Consider the following 19,548-nt stretch of genomic DNA (forward strand, 5'->3'; position numbering starts at 1 on the left):
GGAAACGGCCATTCTTCCTCTTCGTCTTCTTAAGCTCTCTTCCCTGGTCCTTCAGTCAGCAGGCAGTCCAGATCCTTGGGGTCCTCTAGCCCTGCTGGGGGCAAACGTTCGCTTTCTTAGCACAGACTGTCTCCTTGTTCTTCAGCTTTCCAGATGGGTCCTTTATCTGTCCTGCCTCCACTCCAGATGAAAAGACCCCGGGGGCCAACGTTTAAGTTCTTATGCATGCTTCGTGGTGTTTATCACAAGGTTGAATATAAAATAAGCTCTCTATGAAAACAACAGTCTCCTCTTTTATCCAAGTGGTACGTGTTCCCTATCGCAAAATAGAAAAGAAACCAAAGGAAGAAAATTAAAATCATCCCCATGATAATAGCATCCTTTTCTTTAATGATATTTAATGGCATTGAGTTTTTCCCTTTCTCTTTTTATTATGCAAGAAATACGTATTTATTGTACAAATTTAAAAAATACAGGGAAGCAAAACCATTTTAATTCACTGCAAACACCACTTCATAAACCTGTCAACAATCCCATTAACAATGATAATGGCAATAACCACCTCTAGATACCAGCAGTTCTACCTAAGTTTGTTAGAACTTTATTGAGGTATAATTTATACACCATAAAATCCCCTTGTTTTAATGATTAATGAATAGTTTTAATGCAAAGATTTTTACTAAATTTATGGGGTTGTGCAACAATCGGTAGAGTCCATTTTATAATAGTTCCATCGCCCCAGTAAAATCCCTTGGGCCCATTTACAGTTAATGTCCAGCCCCAGGCAACCCCTAATCTCTTTGCCATCTGCACAGTTTTGCCTTTTTCCCGACATTTCCTATAAATGGAACAATACACTAGGTGATCTTTTGTGTTTGATTCATACACTGGTGATGTTAGGCGCAGCTTCTCCTTTCCAGGTGAGGAAACCGAGTCTTTGTGGGGGCAGGTGACTTGTGGAGAGTAGCCATCTGGGCAGTGTGTGGAGTCACCTGGCCTCCGTGGAGGTTTCCACCAGCCTTCACCACCTTGTCCCTGTGACGGGGCTTTTCGAGTCCTGGCCTCTGCAGCCACATATTCATATGGGTTTTTTATTCCCAGAGGGATTGCACTCAATGTGTTCTTACGCCACTCTCTTTTTCACTTAACAATGGACTGTGAGCACGTTTCCATGGGATTAAGTGTCCATCAGCGATAACAGCAGATTCTTGGCAAGCACAGCACGGCACTGAAGACTCTGGGATCTCATTGGCTGGACATCAATACCAAGGCTGCCACTTATCAGCCATGTGACTTTGGAAAATTTACTTAATGGCCGTGTGCCTCAGTTTCCTTGTCCGGGAACCAGAAATGGTTGAGCTGAGCTCCTCAGGCTGCTGTGAGGATTAAATGAGCTAATACGTACAGAGCAGCTAGCCCCCGGGCACTGCTCAGTTGTTGATTAATGAACAAACCCCTGCTTTGCACATGGATTTCATCCTGGAAGTTGGCATCCGGGACAGGGCAGCTCTGCACTTTACTGCCCAGCTGGAGAAGGTCACACTGTCTCCCTGTTGTCTCTCCAAAGCTGGAATCTCTCTGTGGAGTAGCGGAAGAAGGGCCTGACAAGGTCTGCTGATTGTTGACAGCCTTTTTCTGGCTGGAAGTCCCTTCCTGGAGAGTTTAGGAACTGAGCTCCAGGGCTGGGAAGAATGCTATAGGATCAGCCCCAGACGACGACGAGGGTAAAGGGTCCCCGGTTCGTGGAATGGGAACAGGGGTCGGCTCCCCGCCCCAGCCCACTTGGGTCTGAGGCGCCCCTGTGCGTCCTGCTTGCTGGTACCCGGGAGCCGGAACACAGTTCCGGCGCCATCAGTCAGCCTGCGATTAATGAAATGGAGGCACACATGCTGGTTTGCAGATTGTGGGTGGGAGGACAGGATGTGGTGGGAAATAGCTCGCCGCCTCTAGGGGCGGGGGTGGCATTTGTCTGTGTTCCCTGGTGATTTGGCAACAGAGGCTGCTGGGCACTCACACGGGGGTGGTGGCCTTTGAAAAGCTCTGCCGGGACCCAAAGCCTTCCCTTCTGTGGGGTCAGAGGTGGGGCCGCCAGCACCAACCTCTGGGCACCAGGCACATCCCAGGGGTGCAGCATAGAGCTGGGGACAGGCAGGAGAAAGGGAAGGCCTGCCCTCGGGTGTGGGGTGCGGAGCCAGGAGCGGGCAGGGGGCATGAGCCCAGGAGGGGAGCTCAGGCTGCAGAGGGTGGAGCTAGACCACGGGGACTCAGAGGAGAGAACTGGGCCATCTGCTGGTGCCTACCAGCACGTGGAAATTGATATAAACAATCTAAAGACTTTGGGTGGAAATTCAGTTTTCTGGCTTTTCTTGGAGAACTAGAAGTTCGGTAGCATAGGCTGCATTCCTGCAAGGCAGTACCCCAACTGGGGCCGCACAGCATCTGCTCCCTTTGGATGGGGCACCCACTTTCCGGTCTGATAGAGTCATCCAGCCCAGAAGCCAGTGCCATAGCTGTTCACCCACCTACACAGCTCGAGTTTCATTCTGTTTTTGTGAGTTTGTGACTTTTGGCCTGGGAATGCTGTGCTTAAGCTCTGGCTCCCTCCTTAGGGTGGTCAGAAGGCTCCAGATGTAGTGACTCCATGCTGAAACCCGAAGCCACAGCCTGTGCTATGAAGAGTGTTCCAGACAGAGGGTATAGCAAGTGCAAAGTCCTGGAGGCAGGAAAGGGCTTCCTGCGCTCTTGGAACTTGTGGAATGGAGTGCTCAAGGCAGACTACACACTGGGAAGAGGAAAGAGAATATTTTGGAACAGGCTGGAAAGATATCGCAGCTGGGGCAGCTGAGAATAGCCCACTGGGGATAGGCAACAGAGGATAGAGCTCGCAGATGGCAAGTGGTTCGGGCAGCCAAGAGCTCCCAGGGCATCTCTGCCTTGAGGCTGACCTGGTCCTTGGGGATGATGGAAATTGCTGGGCACTGCCTATACCTGCTTCTGACCCTAAAGGGAATCTCTGCACTCCCCTCTTGGGGGAGCTCTCAGTAAACTGTCCTCATTCCGTAAATTGTCCTCGTTCAGTAACGTCTGCACCTCCTTCACCAGTTCTCATCTGGACTCAGGGTGGGAGGGTAGGGGGTTCTCCCTGGCTGGGACCTGCCATCAGAGCAGGAGCTGGGATGTCCTCTAACCTTGACTCTTCTGCAGCCTGACAGACCTCAGGAGGCTGCCCATCCAGGGAGCCACCTGATTTAGGGCACTGGGTCTCGGTGGACGGTGGCAGGGGGGGGACACAATACTGAGGAGCTGCCACTTGGGGGCCCCTTTTGGACTCTCTGATAGTGGGGAGAAGGCTACTCAGCTAAGCCCTATGTCTATGTGGCTCCCTCCCCTGGGCCCCAAGGAGGTAGCTGGCCTCAGTGTTGCTGAGGGGGAAGCAGGGTCCTGAGCCCCCTGGGGGCTGTGCTGCAGGAGGACTTGCTGTCCGTTGGGGGCCCTTGTGAGCTTTGGGAGCGTCTCGGGACCTCGGGGAACACAGAGGCCCTTCTGTTCTGTTTTAAATACAATTTAATTTTTTCTAATTATGAAAGAAATGAGTGTTAATTGCAGAAAATATGGACAAGAATGCAGAGAAAAATGATGACTACCGAGGTTATATTGTCAAGCTTTTAGCACATAAGATTCTGATGTCTTCTCTTCAGCGGTGTGTTCACGCGGTGTGGTGTGGACGGTGGGGACTGTGGAAGGAGAGGGACACTCTGGATTCCCATGACCTGGATTCAAAACCTTGTTCTGTTGCTTGTTAGCGGCGTGGGCTTCAGGGAGCTTCTTTGTTTCTTTGTGCCTCAGTTTCCTGACCTGGAAAATGAGAATCACAGCATTGCTTTCCTTATGGGATGACACAGACCACACCATTTTGTGACTTGTTTCTTTCGCATTGTTCCTTCAGTCAGTATGGATTTTATTCCAGAAATCTGGTACGAAAGAAGAGGCCAATTAGCTCTACAAATCAAATATATCCTCACTCTGTGCATTCCGTCTGCCTCACTGGTGGGCTGTCCCTGTCACCCCTTGGGTCTCACCAGAACTGGCCTGGAAATAGTGACAGCCCAGCCTCAGGGCCTTTGCATGTGCCATGATGTGGGCTCACTGCCGCTCGTGTGGGGTCCCTTGGTGGCGGGCCGGCTGCAGGTTCTGTGCTGGGTTTGGCAAGGTGATCTTTGTCAGGATGGGGCCAGGCAGGGGCTGAAACTTGGGTCGAGCCCCCTGAGGCACGCTGCCACCATCTGCCTGAGGTGTGGTCAGGGGATGGAGTTAAGGAAGGGAGGAGTCCCACAGACTTTCTTCATGCCTCTCTCTTCCCTCACATCTTTCCCTCCCCATCCACAGCTTCTCCCTTTCCCCTGAAAATTGCCCCAGTGAATGAGAATTTAGGACCAAAACCCAGAAAGGAGGTTGCCTTGTGACACAAATCTCCCCCGAGACTGGTGAGCAGTCTTGGCTTCTATGGGGGAGGAAACTACAACAGTCCCTGTTTTCCCCGATTCTTCTACCCAGTGACAACAAACACCACTGAATATCTCAGCTTATTACACTATGACTGTTTCCTTAATGTCAGTATGAATTCTTGTACAGGATAGTCTGTATTAGTTGCAAGAGATCCCACTCTGTAGCTATTTCCTATTGCATGTAACCAGAATGAACAGTCTTATAATGCAGATGGATCTCTGATGTTTTCTCAGAATTCCTAGAGCTAGGATTATTGGGTCAGACAGTCTAGCTTTTACATATATATATATATATATATATATATATATATATATATAGGGGTGCCTGGGTGGCTCAGTCGGTTAAACACCTGACTCTTGATTTCAGCTTAGGTCATGATCTCAGGGTCGTGAGATCAAGCCTTGCATCCAGCTCTGTGCTCAGGGCAGAGTCTGCTTGAGATTCTCTCTCTCCCTCTGCCCCTCCGCCTGCTCATGCTCTGTCTCTCTAAATAAATAAATAAAATCTTTTAAAAAATATGTATGCATTTTATTAATTTAATTTTTTCATTGCATTAAGAACAGATAACATAAGATCTATTCTCAACAAATGTGTAAGTGTACACACAGTATTGTTAACTACTGGGGCAATGTTGTACGGCAGGTCTCTGGAACTATTCATCTCGCAGAACTGAAACTTTATGACCTACTGAACAGCACCTCCCATGTCCCCATCCCTAGCCTCTCCTCCGGCTTGTTTTTAAAGTAGTTGGTCTTTTCTGTGCTCCAGACTGTGGTGCAAATTCCAGGCCAATTAGCAATACGCCAGAGTCCTAAGTTCTTCTCAGGGACAGGAAGAGATGTTTGGACTGGCTCCAGGGGCTTCATCAGGCTTGGCTTTTGGGACGCAGCAGCTCTTTTCTGTAGGGCTCCTGAAAGCTTCGTGGAGCCCAGCAGTAAAATCCGCCTGGTCGTGTAGCACCCAGCAGAACGTGCCTCCTTCCTGGATGGCTTTTCCTGAAGTAGCACCTGGAGTGCACCTCGCCTGCGCCTAGCGATGAGGAACAGACACGCAGTAGGTCCCTAGGGCGTGGATGCTGCTGGCCCTGCTCTGGGCTGGTGCCCCCAGTGAGGGGAGAGGCTCTTGAAGGGGGCACACACATGCATCGGAGCCCATGTGCATGTACCACACCACAGACTTACCTCTGTGAGGCTGGCAGAGGACGGGTGACAGGCACTGATGTGGGAGCGGTCTTTGGGACATCGTCACAGTGCCATGGCCTTGTGGAAGCGACAGGACTTGCGGAGGCAGAAGTGGGCAGAGGTTGAGTTGGTCATGCGAGAGAAGTAGCCCCAAGGACAGAGGCTGGAGGGAGGGGTCCAGGCTGTCTGATAGGAGCAGTCTAACTAATGTCACAGGGGGCAGCCCCCAGGGGACTCCCCATGCAGGCTCTCAGTGGGTCCTGGTGGGAGGCCGCAGTGTCTGCTGCATGGCGGGGAAAGGTCACAGTTTGGGGCATTTTGGGGCAAGGGGAGGTTCTCTGAACAACAGAGGCTCATTCCTTCATTCTTAGAATTAGGTGGCTTTTTCCCTTCCACAATTGTTTTCTGCAGTTGCTTCTAAATGTCCATTTGCAAATTGTGTCGGTCTAGGATGGAATTTTCATTTGTCTGTGGCAAGCTGAGAAAGACAAAAAAAAAAGACTGAACTGAATTTTTAATGAGGCTAGATTTATTTAATTTAAGGACTCTCCTTTCTTCTGAGGCAATGACCTTCCTTTTGGTATTAAAACATTCTTTCTTTTATGAAATGATAATGAAAGTAAATGGCATTCTCTTTCACCTTCCTCACTTAGCAATTTAAAAAGCTGGAAGTTCTATGCGGATACTCTTCTGTGCGTGCCCCCCCTTTTGTGTTTGTGTGTGATCTTAGTCAATAAAAATCCAAAAATTTAAGGTCTACTGGGTAAGTCCTCTCAGGAGTGAACCTAGCCCATGGTTTTACTTATCCTCATATTTGTTTTTATCCAACAAACTCTTTATTTGATAACTATCAAGGGCCCTCTCTGTGCCAGGCGTCGTATTGGGAACTATGGTGGTGAGCCCGGCTGGGGGTGGGATGGGTCACACTTGGCCAAGCTTCCCAAGGCCTTGACCTTCCTGTGGTAGACTAAAATGCCTCCCAAAGATATGCATATCAAATCTCTGAAACCCATGAATGGACTTTATTTTGCAAACACTGTGATTAAGTTTGGGATCTTGAGAGGAGGCATTTATCCTGCATTATCCAGTGGCTCCTAAATGCAATCACACGTATCCTTTTAAGATTATGAGAGAGGGGCAGAAGAAGTTTTGAAACAGACACACAGAAGAGAAGAAGGCGATGCGGAGATGGAGGCCTCAAGGAGGACACCCGAAGCCGCCACAAGCTGGAAGGACAAAGAGCAGGTCTTCCCCCAGAGCCTCAGGAGGGAGTGTGTCAATACCTTGACTTTGGATTTCTGGCCTCCAGAGCTGTGAAAGAATAAATTTCTGTTCTTTTCAGCCACCAAGTTTGTGGTAATTTGTTACTGGTAGAAACTAATATACCTCCAACCAAGTCAAGGAGAGAGGCTACCGGGGTAAATTATTGGGGGCTGGCTGTCCCAGAGGGGTCAGGACCAACTACATTGCTTATCAATACAAATCCCGTGTAATGAGTTTCCTTGCTGGGAACCCCCCCGAATCTTCAACACCAAGGCCTAGGCTGGCCCTTCATGGCCTTGCCTTCCACTCTGCTCCACACAATTGTACATCTGCCCATAGCTAGTAACATCAGAGAGTCAGGTGGGAAATTGACTCTAAACACAGGTGCATGCCATAGTTATTTTATTTCTCTAAGAGAAGTTGAATCTGCTGCAAGATTTACTTTTTCTGGGTGGTGGGAAATTCAATTTCAGTCATCCCTGGGGCTTTTCCTTGTCCCTGAGCATGGAGAAATGTTTGAGGTCTTGTGCACTTGCTGGGTGGCTCAAAACTTGTGTCTACACAGTCCCAGCAGATACCCTCCTTGTTCAAGTCTATGCAACCACGCAGGCAGATGGCCCTGCCCCTTCTGTGCCAAGCTGGTCCGTGGAAGTCACATAGAATGACAGCATACAGCCTCTTAAGCTGTGTGCTGTCATTCTATCCTCCAAGGCATCCCCTTTGATTTTCCAGCAAGGGGCTGGAGGCACCCACAGACAGCTGTCCTTCATCTACTCAGCCTTGGAGGACATTTACTATTGCTTCTCCCTCTGACTCTCTCTGCTTTTTAAACTCTCAGGCTCACCCCTCTCCCTCAACTCTGTAACAATCCAGAGGAATCCTCCTGTTATGGATTAGATTGTGTCCCCCCCATAAACATGCTGGTTCCACCCCCCAGTGTGACTGTATATGGGGGTGGGGCCTTTAATGAGGTCATTAAGGTTAAATGAGATCCTAAGGGTGGGGTCTTAATCTGATAGGACCGGTGTCCTTAGAAAGGCCAGGGATGTGTGTGCCCAGAGAAGAGATCATGGGAGGACACGGCAAGAAGGTGGCTGCTGGCAAGCCCTGAGGTGAGGTCTCACCAGCCCTGACAGCACCTTGATCTTGAACTCAGAGCCTCCAGAACTGTGAGAAAATAAGTTTTTGTTGTTTAGGCCACCCAGTCTGTGGTATTTTGTTATGGCAGCCTTGGCGGGCTAATACACCACCTCAGCGGGATTTGGCTTCTCCAAAAAAGAACCGAGGAAAGAGTCTTTCTTCAAATGGCTTCCCTGATCTTTTTATCCTGAAATACCCAAGGCTGGGGGGGGGGGGGGACTGGGGGGGGGTGGGGGGGGGGGGGGGGGGGAGTGTGCAGTGAGGCCCTCTACTGCTGATGTTCTGGGATGGGGAAGCATCTCGTAGCCTACCTATGGCATAAGAGTACCCACATACAGCTAATTCATTATCCTGCCATCTTCGTCCTGGTTCTGTTTGCAAACACACGGATATCCTGGGGCTGACTGTGTGCTATCCGACATGCTCCCTTAAAGACAGGGCGTGCCCAGAGCCTCCATCAACCAGGTGGTGCTCTTCAAGCCCTGACATGACTGGGCAGGAGAGGGACACCGCATGGTAACGCCTCAGCGCTGAGAAGGAGGAGGTAGAGAATTTTACATTCAGTGTTTCCCAAAATACAACTCCTGGAGCCAATGGTAGTACCTAGAGCAGAGTTCTGTGGTGTCAGATGAGGGAAACGTTAAACTGATTTAAGTTTGGAGGGGGAGTTCACATATGCCGCATTTCCCAAACTCTGGGGCCGCTGAACTGTCCCTTTACCCAGCATCTTGTAGGATTAGTGTTTAGTGAACCCCCTTTTGCAAACTGCCCATATTCAGTGGAGAATTAAGAAATGTGAGACCTGGAAAGGATTCTTGAGGTTATATAGTCTGAAGCTGTTGGATCTAAATTTGGGGAAATTGAGGCCCAGGGAGATGAAGGGACTTGCCAGGATTGGCCATGGAAGGAGCCAGGGCTGGATCCCAGGGCTCCTGATGCCCAGCCTGGTGTTATGGGAGGCACTTTGCTGGAAAATGCTGGCTCCGGGGAGACTCAGCTAGGCACTCAGCCTTGACCTGACTCTGACTCAGGGGCAATGCCGGCTTTGGTGGGACCTAATTCTGACAGTGAGAGGCCTGGGAAGGTACTCCGCATCTTGCCTATTTTCTTAAAAGGGAGCAAACATTTTGCATGTGATAAATCAAATCCAAATATATTTTATCCAGCACATTTCCTGTAAGATTGAAGGCCTCAGGGAAATTTAATCCCCTGTTTCTGATTCATCTTCATTGGAACTCATCTGTTTTCTCGTTCTATACATTATTTCCCTGATCCCAGCTGTCTGAGCTTTCCTCCGAGCTCTCTTACTTCAGAAACAAGGCTTTCTGTTTGAACAGATGGAAAGGTTCCCTACCCCCAATCAACATGCTTCCTTGCCACGCCCCCCCCAAAAACACCCAGAGAATTCTTAAGTACCTTTCAAAATGGAGAGTGCATGTCAGAGGGCTGCAGAGAATCAAAGAGTGTTTGGGATAAGAGGATGGAAGTAATTAATGGCTCCCCAAAATCAGGCCTGGGATGTTCTAGAAGGATTCAATCCACACAAGTGGTCAAGGGGTGATTTAACAATCTTTGCAGAAGAGCAATTATTTCAAAACCCAGGACCAGTTCCTCCAAGAAGAGAAGAGGAGGAAAGGATCTGAAGCTGCAGCATGAAGGAATTAGGTTAGACATATGGAAGGATTTATTTATTTATTTTTGATTAAAAAAATTTTTTTTATTAACATATAATGTATTGTTTGTTTCAGAGGTACAGGTCTGTGATTCATCAGTCTTACACAATTCAGAGTGCTCACCATAGCACATACCCTCCCCAGTGTCCATCACCCAGCCACCCCATCCCTCCCACCCCCTCCACTCCAGCAACCCTCAGTTTGTTTCCTGAGATTAAGAGTCTCTTACGGTTTGTCTCCCTCTCTGGTTTTGTCTTGTTTCATTTTTCCCTCCCTTCCCCTATGATCCTCTGTCTTGTTTCTCACATTCCTATGGAAGGATTTCTTGATTGAGATGGTCCCGAACACACTGGAGTGGAGATGGATTTACAGAGAGGCCCGTGGGATGGCAGAAAGATCACAGGCTTTGGAGGCAGAGGTTCTGTGTCTGATCCTGCTACTGTTTTTTCTTTTTTTTTTTTTTTAAAGGTTTTTTTATTTATTTGACAGAGAGAAAGACAGCCAGAGAGGGAACACAAGCAGGGGGAGTGGGAGAGGGAGAAGCAGGCTTCCCGCTGAGCAGGGAGCCTGGTGCGGGGCTCGATCCCAGGACAGTGGGATCATGACCTAAGCCGAAGGCAGACGCTTAACAACTGAGCCACCCAGGCGCCCCTGATCCTGCTACTGTTGGTGTATGGAACCTTGGGTAAGATACTGACCTTGAGATCCCATGTCTCTACCTGAAGAAGTGGAGGTGTTGTACCCACCTCACAGCATTGTCGGGAGGACTGGATAATGTATATCATGCTCTTGGCCCACATGAAAGGCTCTAAACTGGTGGGTCTTAGTATGAGGATGATCCCAATGATTATGACAAGTCATCAGTAAGGATGAGTTCTCATTCCCTTACCTTTACAGTCTCAGTGGAGGTGAAGTCCTGTGCTTGTGAATTACCCCATAGCTGGGGTGCTCCTCAGGAATGCTTGGTCACAGACTCTACTTTTCTCCCTCGTAGGTGAAGATATGGCCCCATTGATGCTGAGATTTTTTCAAAGACCCAGAGGGCCTAACATCTAGAAACATTCTCTCCCATGCACAGGTTACTTGAGTAAATTCTTCCTGAATGGTGATGTGAGACCTTTACAAGAGGACTCTAATATAGCTAAAATAGGTTTTGCAGATCGGGGAAGATTTTGTCTTTGGTGGAGAAAGACATGGGTGCCCAAGGGTCCCCCTTTAGGGGATTTGGGGGTCATCTGGAAGCTGCTGCACTGCACAGCCACTTTCCTTTGGCTTTAGTTTCTGATTTATTTTAGCAAGTATTAGGAAATTTTCAGTAGTTGTCAGTGTGTGGGCTCTTCCAGCCAATAAACAGCCTATGTGAAAAATGCTGTCCCAGTTAGCTAGAGAGCCCTGCAAGGTAAAGGCCAAAGTGAGTATAAAGAGAAAAGGGTAAGATCAGGACAGCCAGAGCAATCAAGGCAAGCTTTCTGAAGGAGTGGGACTTGTCTAAGCCATACAAGGACTGCTAGCTCTTTTAGAGACAGGGATGATGGGTGAGAGGCCATTCAGGTGGGGAGACAGCCCGGACCAATGGTCAGAAATGAGTGGGTGGGTGCCATTTAGGAGAGGAATAAGAAATGAGGCAGGTCAGATGGTTGAGGGTGGCTTATTGAGTCTTTGGGAGTCACGCTATGTGCCATTTGAGCTTGATATCCTTCCAGTGAGGAACCAAGGAAGGTTTTTGACAAGAGAACAACATGGCAAAGTGGGCATGACTATATATGGCAAAAAAATATTTAAGTGCTGAGTAGAAAATCTACCAAACCTAGAGAAGAAAATTGGGGGCGGGGGCAAGGGTGGTGGAATTCAACTCTAAAAAGAATTTGTGTTCATGGTTTAATGTAGAAAATACAGAAAAGTGTAAGAAGAAAAAAATTAGTCCTACCAGATGAATTGTTATAATTTTGCCTTTTCTTTATTTTCTTTTACATAGTTTTTGCATGTATACATATAATTTGTATATAACTCTTTATAAATATATCTAATATCTCATGATATTCTAAGATGGACCAAAGCATTCCCTTGTATGTAGATTTTTATTTTGTTTTAAAATTTCTATTTATAATAAATGTGATTTAGTAAACATTTTGTTTGGGAGGAATATATATACGTATATACATAATATATATATTGGTACTTAGATTTGTTTGTTTTAAATGCTATACAAAGTAGAAATATTGCATCAAAGTGTATGAATAAATTAAAGAATTAAAGATTTTTGGAAAATATTGCAAAATTGCTTTCCAAAAGGGTGGCACCACTTTACATGTCTGTTAACAATGTTTGATCATTTTCGTTTCAATACCTCTTGCCTACACTGCATATTCTAAATTTTAAAAAATTGCTATCTTGAAAGGTATAAATATTTTAATTTTCATCACTTTGATTACTTGTAAAGCTGAATATTTTTCCATATGTTTGTATGTTATTTGAACTTCTTTTATAAATTGCTTACTGACACCCTTTGGCCAATTATTTTTATTGAAGTTATGCTGTTTTCTTATTATTGAATGAGCTCTTTATATAGTGACAATTTTTTAAAATTTTATTTTATTATGTTCGTCACCATACATTACATCATTAGTTTTTGATGTAGTGTTCCATGATTCATTGTTCGTGTATAACACCCAGTCCTCCATTCAGTACGTGCCCGCCTTAATACCCATCACTGGGCTAACCCATCCCCCCACCCCCTCCCCTCTAAAACCCTCAGTTTGTTTCTCAGAGTCCATAGTCTCTCATGGTTTGTCTCCCCCTCCGATTTCCCCCCCTTCATTTTTCCCTTCCTACTATCTTCTTCTTCTTCTTCTTCTTTTTTTTAACATATAATGTATTATTTGTTTCAGAGGTACAGGTCTGTGATTCATCAGTCTTAACACAATTCACTGCACTCACCATAGCACATACCCTCCCCAATGTCATCACCCAGGCACCCCATCCCTCCCACCCCCCACCACTCCAGCAACCCTCAGTTTGTTTCCTGAGATTAAGAATTCCTCATATCAGTGAGATCACATGATACTTGTCTTTCTCTGATTGACTTATTTCACTTAGCATAATACCCTCTAATTCCATCCACGTTGCAAATGGCAAGATTTCAGTTTTTTTTTTTTTTTGATGGCTGCATAATATTCCATTGTATATATATACTACATCTTCTTTAACCATTCATCTGTTGATGGACAGCTTGGCTCTCTCCATAGTTTGGCTATTGTGGACATTGCTGCTATAAACATTGGGGTGCATGTACCCCTTCGGATCACTACATTTGTATCTTTGGGGTAAATACCTAGTAGTGTAATTGCTGGGTCGTAGGGTAGCTCTATTTTCAACTTTTTGAGGAACCTCCATGCTGTTTTCCAGAGTGGCTGCACCAGCTTGTATTCCCACCAACAGTGTAGGAGGGCTCCCCTTTCTCCACATCCTCACCAACATCTGTCGTTTCCTGACTTGTTAATTTTAGCCATGCTGACTGGTGTGAAGTGGTACCTCATTGAGGTTTTGATTTGGATTTCCCTGATGCTGAGTGATGTCGAGCACTTTTTCATGTGTCTGTTGGCCATTTGGATGTCTTCTTTGGAAAAATGTCTGTTCATGTCTTCTGCCCATTTCTTGATTGGATTATTTGTTCTCTGGGTGTTGAGTTTGATAAGTTCTTTATAGATTTTGGATACTAGCCCTTTATCTGATATGTCATTTGCAAATGTCTTCTCCCATTCTGTCGGTTGTCTTTTGGTTTTGTTGACTGTTTCCTTTGCTTTGCAAAAGCTTTTTATCTTGATGAAGTCCCAATAGCTCATTTTTGCCCTTGCTTCCCTTGCCTTTGGTGATGTTTCTAGGAAGAAGTTGCTGTGGCTGAGGTCGAAGAGGTTGCTGTCTGTGTTCTCCTCTAGGATTTTGATGGACTCCTGTCTCCCATTGAGGTCTTTCATCCATTTGAGTCTATTTTTGTGTGTGGTGTAAGGAAATGGTCCAGTTTCATTCTTCTGCATGTGGCTATCCAATTTTCCCAGCACCATTTGTTGAAGAGACTGTCTTTTTTCCATTGGACATTCTTTCCTGCTTTGTCAAAGATTAGTTGACCATAGAGTTGAGGGTCCATTTCTGGGCTCTCTATTCTGTTCCATTGATCTATGTGTCTGTTTTTGTGCTAGTACCATACTGTCTTGATGATGACAGCTTTGTAATAGAGCTTGAAGTCCATAATTGTGATGCTACCAGCTTTGCTTTTCTTTTTCAACATTCCTCTGGCTATTCGGGGTCTTTTCTGGTTCCATACAAATTTTAGGATTATTTGTTCCATTTCTTTGAAAAAAGTTTATAGTATTTTGATAGGGATTGCATTAAATGTGTAGATTGCTCTAGGGTAGCATGGACATTTTCACAATATTTGTTCTTCCAATCCATGAGCATGGAACGTTTTTCCATTTCTGTCTTCCTCAATTTCTTTCATGAGTATTCTATAGTTTTCTGAGTACAGATTCTTTGCCTCTTTGGTTAGATTTATTCCTAGGTATCTTATGGTTTTGGGTGTAATTGTAAATGGGATTGACTCCTTAATTTCTCTTTCTTCTGTCTTGTTGGTGTATAGAAATGCCACTGATTTCTGTGCATTGATTTTATATCCTGCCACTTTGCTGAATTCCTGTAGGAGTTCTAGTAGTTTTGGGGTGGAGTCTTTTGGGTTTTCCACATGAAGTATCATATCATCTGCAAGGAGCGAGAATTTGACTTCTTTGCCGATTCAGATGCCTTTTATTGTTATTGTCTGATTGCTGAGGCTAGGACTTCTAGTACCATGTTGAATAGCAGTGGTGATAGTGGACATCCCTGCCATGTTCCTGACCTTAGGGGAAAAGGTCTCAGTTTTTCCCCATTGAGAATGATATTTGCTGTGGGTTTTTCATAGATGGCTTTTATGATATTGAGGTATGTGTCCTCTATCCCTACACTGTGAAGAGTTTTAATCAAGAAAGGATGCTGTACTTTGTCAAATGCTTTTTCTGCATCTATTGAGAGGATCATGTGGTTCTTGTTCTTTTATTAATGTATTGTATCACATTGATTGATTTGCGGATGTTGAACCAAACTTGCAGCCCAGGAATAAATCCAGCTTGGTCATGGTGAATAATCCTTTTAATGCACTGCTGGATCCTATTGGCTAGTATTTTGGTGAGAATTTTTGCATCCATGTTCATCAAGGATATTGGTCTGTAATTCTCCTTTTTGATGGGGTCTTTGTCTGATTTGGGGATCAAGGTAATGCTGGCTTCATAAAATGAGTTTGGAAATTTTCCTTCCATTTCTTTTTTTTGGAACAGTTTCAGAAGAATAGGTATTAATTCTTTAAATATTTGGTAGAATTCCCCTGGGAAGCCATCTGGCCCTGGGCTCTTGTTTGTTGGGAGATTTTTGATTATTGCTTCAATTTCCTTAGTGGTTATGGGTCTGTTCAGGTTTTCCATTTCTTCCTGGTTCAGTTTTGGTAGTTTATACATCTCTAGGAATGCATCCATTTCTTCCAGATTATCTAATTTGCTCGCATAGAGTTGCTCATAATATGTTCTTATAATTTTTGTATTTCTTTAGTGTTGGTTGTGATCTCTCCTCTTTCATTCATGATTTTATTTATATGGGTCATTTCTCTTTTCTTTTTGATAAGTCTGGCCAGGGGTTTATCGATCTTATTAATTCTTTCAAAGAACCAGCTCCTAGTTTTGTTGATCTGTTCTACTGTTCTTTTGGTTTCTATTTCATTGATTTCTGCTCTGATCTTTATTATTTCTCTTCTCCTGCTGGGTTGAGGCTTTATTTGCTGTTCTTTCTCCAGCTCCTTTAGGTGTAGGTTTAGGTTGTGTATTTGAGGCCTTTCCTGTTTCTTGAGAAAGGCTTGTATTGCTATATACTTTCCTCTTAGAACTGCCTTTGCTGCATCCCAAAGATTTTGAACAGTTGTGTTTTCATTTTCGTTTCCATGAATTTTTAAAATTCTTCTTTAATTTCCTGGTTGACCCATTCATTCTTCAGTAGGATGCTCTTTAGCCTCCATGTATTTGAGTTCTTTCTGACTTTCCTCTTGTGATTGAGTTCTAGTTTCAAAGCATTGTGGTAAAAAAATATGCAGGGAATGATCCCAATCTTTTGGAACCGGTTGAGACCCAATTTGTGACCTAGGTTGTGGTCTATTCTGGAGAATGTTCCATGGGCACTAGAGAAGAGTGCTTATTCTGTTGCTCTGGGATGGAATGTTCTGAATATACCTGTGAAGTCCATTTGGTCCAGTGTGTCATTTAAAGTCTTTATTTCCTTGTTGATCTTTTGCTTAGATGATCTGTCCATTTCAGTGATGGGGGTGTTAAAGTCCCCTACTATTATGGTATTGTTGTCGATGTGTTTCTTTGCTTTGTTATTAATTGGCTGCTTTGCTTTTGTTATTAATTGGCTGTTATATAATTGGCTGCTCCCATGTTAGGGGCATAGATATTTACAATTGTTAGATCTTCTTGTTGGATAGACCTTTAAGTATGATATAGTGTCCTTCCTTATCTCTTATTATAGTCTTTGGTTTAAAATCTAATTTGTCTGATATAAGGATTGCCACCCCAGCTTTCTTTTGATGTCCATTAGCATGATAAATTGTTTCCCACCCCCTCACTTTCAATCTGGAGGTGTCTTTGGGTCTAAAATGAGTCTTTTGCAGGCAGCCCATTGATGGGTCTTGTTTTTTTATCTAATCTTATACCCTGTGTCTTTTGATTGGGGCATTTAGCCCATTTACATTCAGGGTAACTATTGAAAGATATGAATTTAGTGCCATTGTATTGCCTGTAAGGTGACTGTTACTGTATATTTTCTCTATTCCTTTCTAGTCTGTGTTACTTTTAGGATCTCTCTTTGCCTAGAGGACTCCTTTCAATATTTCTTGTAGGGCTGGTTTGGTGTTTGCAAATTCTTTTAGTTTTTGTTTGTCCTGGAAGCTTTTTATCTCTCCTTCTATTTTAAATGACAGCCTAGCTGGATATAGTATTCTTGGCTGCATATTTTTCTCATTTAGTGCTTTGAATATATCATGCCAGTCCCTTCTGGCCTGCCAAATCTCTGTGGATATGTCTCCTGCCAATCTAATGTTTCTGCCATTGTAGGTTACAGACCTCTTGTCCTGAGCTGCTTTCAGGATTTTCTCTGTCTCTGAGACTTGTAAGTTTTACTAATAGATGTCAGGGTGTTGACCTATTTTTGTTGATTTTGAGGGGGGTTCTCTGTGCCTCCTGGATTTTGATGCCTGTTTCCTTCCCCAAATTAGGGAAGTTCTCTGCCATAATTTGCTCCAATATACCTTCTGCCCCTCTCTTTCTTTCTTCTTCTGGGATCCCAATTATTCTAATATTGTTTCGTCTTATGGTATCACTTATCTCTCAAATTCTGCCCTCTTGATCCAGTAGTTGGTTATCTCCCTTTTCCTCAGCTTCTTTATTCTCCATCATTTGGTCTTCTATATTACTAATTCTCTCTCCTGCCTCATTTATCCTAGCAGTTAGAGCGTCCATTTTTGATTGCACCACATTAATAGCCTTTTTGATTTTGACTTGGTTAGATTTTAGTTCTTTTATTTCTCCAGAAAGCGTTTCTCTAGTATCTTCCATGCTTTTTTCAAGCCCAGCTAGTATCTTTATAATTGTCATTCTGAACTCTAGTTCCAACATCTTACTAATGTCTGTATCGATTAGGTCTCTGGCAGTCGGTACTGCTTCTTGTTCTTTTTGTTGAGGTGATTTTTTTTCTGTCTTGTCGTCTTATCCAGAGGAGAATAGATGAATGAGAGAACAAAATGCTAACAGGGTAACAATGACCCCAGAAAAATATACACTAAACAAATCAGAAGAGACCCAAAACTGGGTGGAAAAGAAAGGGAAAGAAAGAAAGAAAAAAAAAGAATATAATCAAATATGATCAGGCTGGTGAATAGATTGGTGCCACACAGTAGATTTTGGGCATATTTTGGCCTGTTAGAAGAAACTGCCTCCCAAAATTTTAAAGAAAGAAAAACTGATATATGTACCAAAAAAAAAAAAGGAAATATGATGAAGGGATGGAATATGACTGTAAAGATGAAAATTATATAAAAGGAATTGATAAGAAGTTGGTTGAAAAAAGAAAGAAGAGAAATTTAAAAAAAAGGGGGGGGGAGAGAATGTGATCAGGCAGGAGACTAGAACAAAGCCATACACTAGAGATTTAGGGTATATTTTGGTCTATTAGAAGAAACTGTATACCAAAATTTTAAGGAGAGAATAACTTATATATATATATATACCAAAAATAAGGTTAACTACAATGAAGGGATAGACTATGACTCTAAAAATGAAAAATAAAGATTTTTTTAAAAAGGGATTGATAAGATGTTGGTTGAAAAAGGGTAAAAGAGGGGTGCCTGGGTGGCTCAGTCGTTAGGCGTCTGCCTTTGGCTCGGGTCATGATCCCAGGGTCCTGGGATCGAGCCCCGCATCGGGCTCCCTGCTCTGCGGGAAGCCTGTTTCTCCCTCTCCCTCTCCCCCTGCTTGTGATCCTGCTCTCACTGTGTCTCTCTCTGTCAAATAAATAAATAAAATCTTTAAAAAAAAAAAAAAAGAAAGAAAAAGGGTAAAAGAGAAATTTAAAAAAATAGAAAAAGAAAAAAATTTAAAAAACTTTGAAAGACTAAAGAATCATGGGGAAAAAGCCATGGATTCTATGTGCAGTATTCCCCTAGCGCTGGAGTTCTGCCGTTCTCATTGATCGGTAAACTTGGTCTTGGCTGGCTGTTCTTGCTGATCTTCTGGGGGAGGGGCCTGTTGCCATGGTTCCCAAATGTCTTTGCCGGAGGCAGAATTGCCCCACCCTTGCCGGGTCCGGGCTAAGTAATCTGCTGGGGTTTGCTCTCTGGAGTTTTTGTTCCCTGCAAGCTTTCCGTACAGCTTTGGAGGATGAGAGTGGAAATGGTGGCCTCCCAATCTCTGCCCCAGAGGAGCCGAGAACTTGGGGTCCCACTCCTCAGTGTGCCCCCAGAGTAAAGCAGTCAATCAGTCCCATCTCCCCGGTCTCCGGCCGCACTCAGTGCTCACCTGGCCTGTGACTGAGCGTTTCTATCTCTGGCACCCAACCCCCTGCGGAGTCTCCAAACCCAGCAGATCCCTGCAGTGCACTCCCGCGCGGCTCCTCCCGGGGAAGGAAGGTGAGTCTCCCCGGATCTGCCGCTTGTTGGGTCCCTGCTGGAGGAGCAGGGGCCCGACTGTGCCGCGGATCACGGTTTATGGCAACCCCCAGCTAAGAGCCCGCGCCTGGGCTCCGCCTCTGCAGCCGGCTTCCCTGCTCCGATACCTGGGAGCTCTGCCACACTCAGGCACCCCCGGTCTTTCTGTGACCCGTGGGTCCTGAGACCACACTGTCCCGGAGGGTTCCACCCCCCGCTTAGCCACCAGAGTGACGTCCCTCGGCGGAGCAGACTTTTAAAAGTTCCGATTTTGTGCTCCGTGGTTCTATCACTTGCCAGAAGCGGCCACCGGAGGCCCCTCCCCCGCCGTCTATCCTCCCGAATATCGCCTCGGATTCACTTCTCCGCACATCCTACCTTCCAGAAAGTGGTCGCTTTTCTCATGAGAGAGTTGTTGTTATTCTTTTCTTCGATCTCCTGTTGAGTTTGTAGGTGTTCAGAATGCTTTGGTACCCATCTAGCTGAATTCCTGGGACCAGACGAAATTTAGGTC

The sequence above is a fragment of the Neomonachus schauinslandi genome, chromosome 7 (genome assembly GCF_002201575.2).
Source record: "Neomonachus schauinslandi chromosome 7, ASM220157v2, whole genome shotgun sequence".
Classification (NCBI taxonomy): Eukaryota; Metazoa; Chordata; class Mammalia; order Carnivora; family Phocidae; genus Neomonachus; species Neomonachus schauinslandi.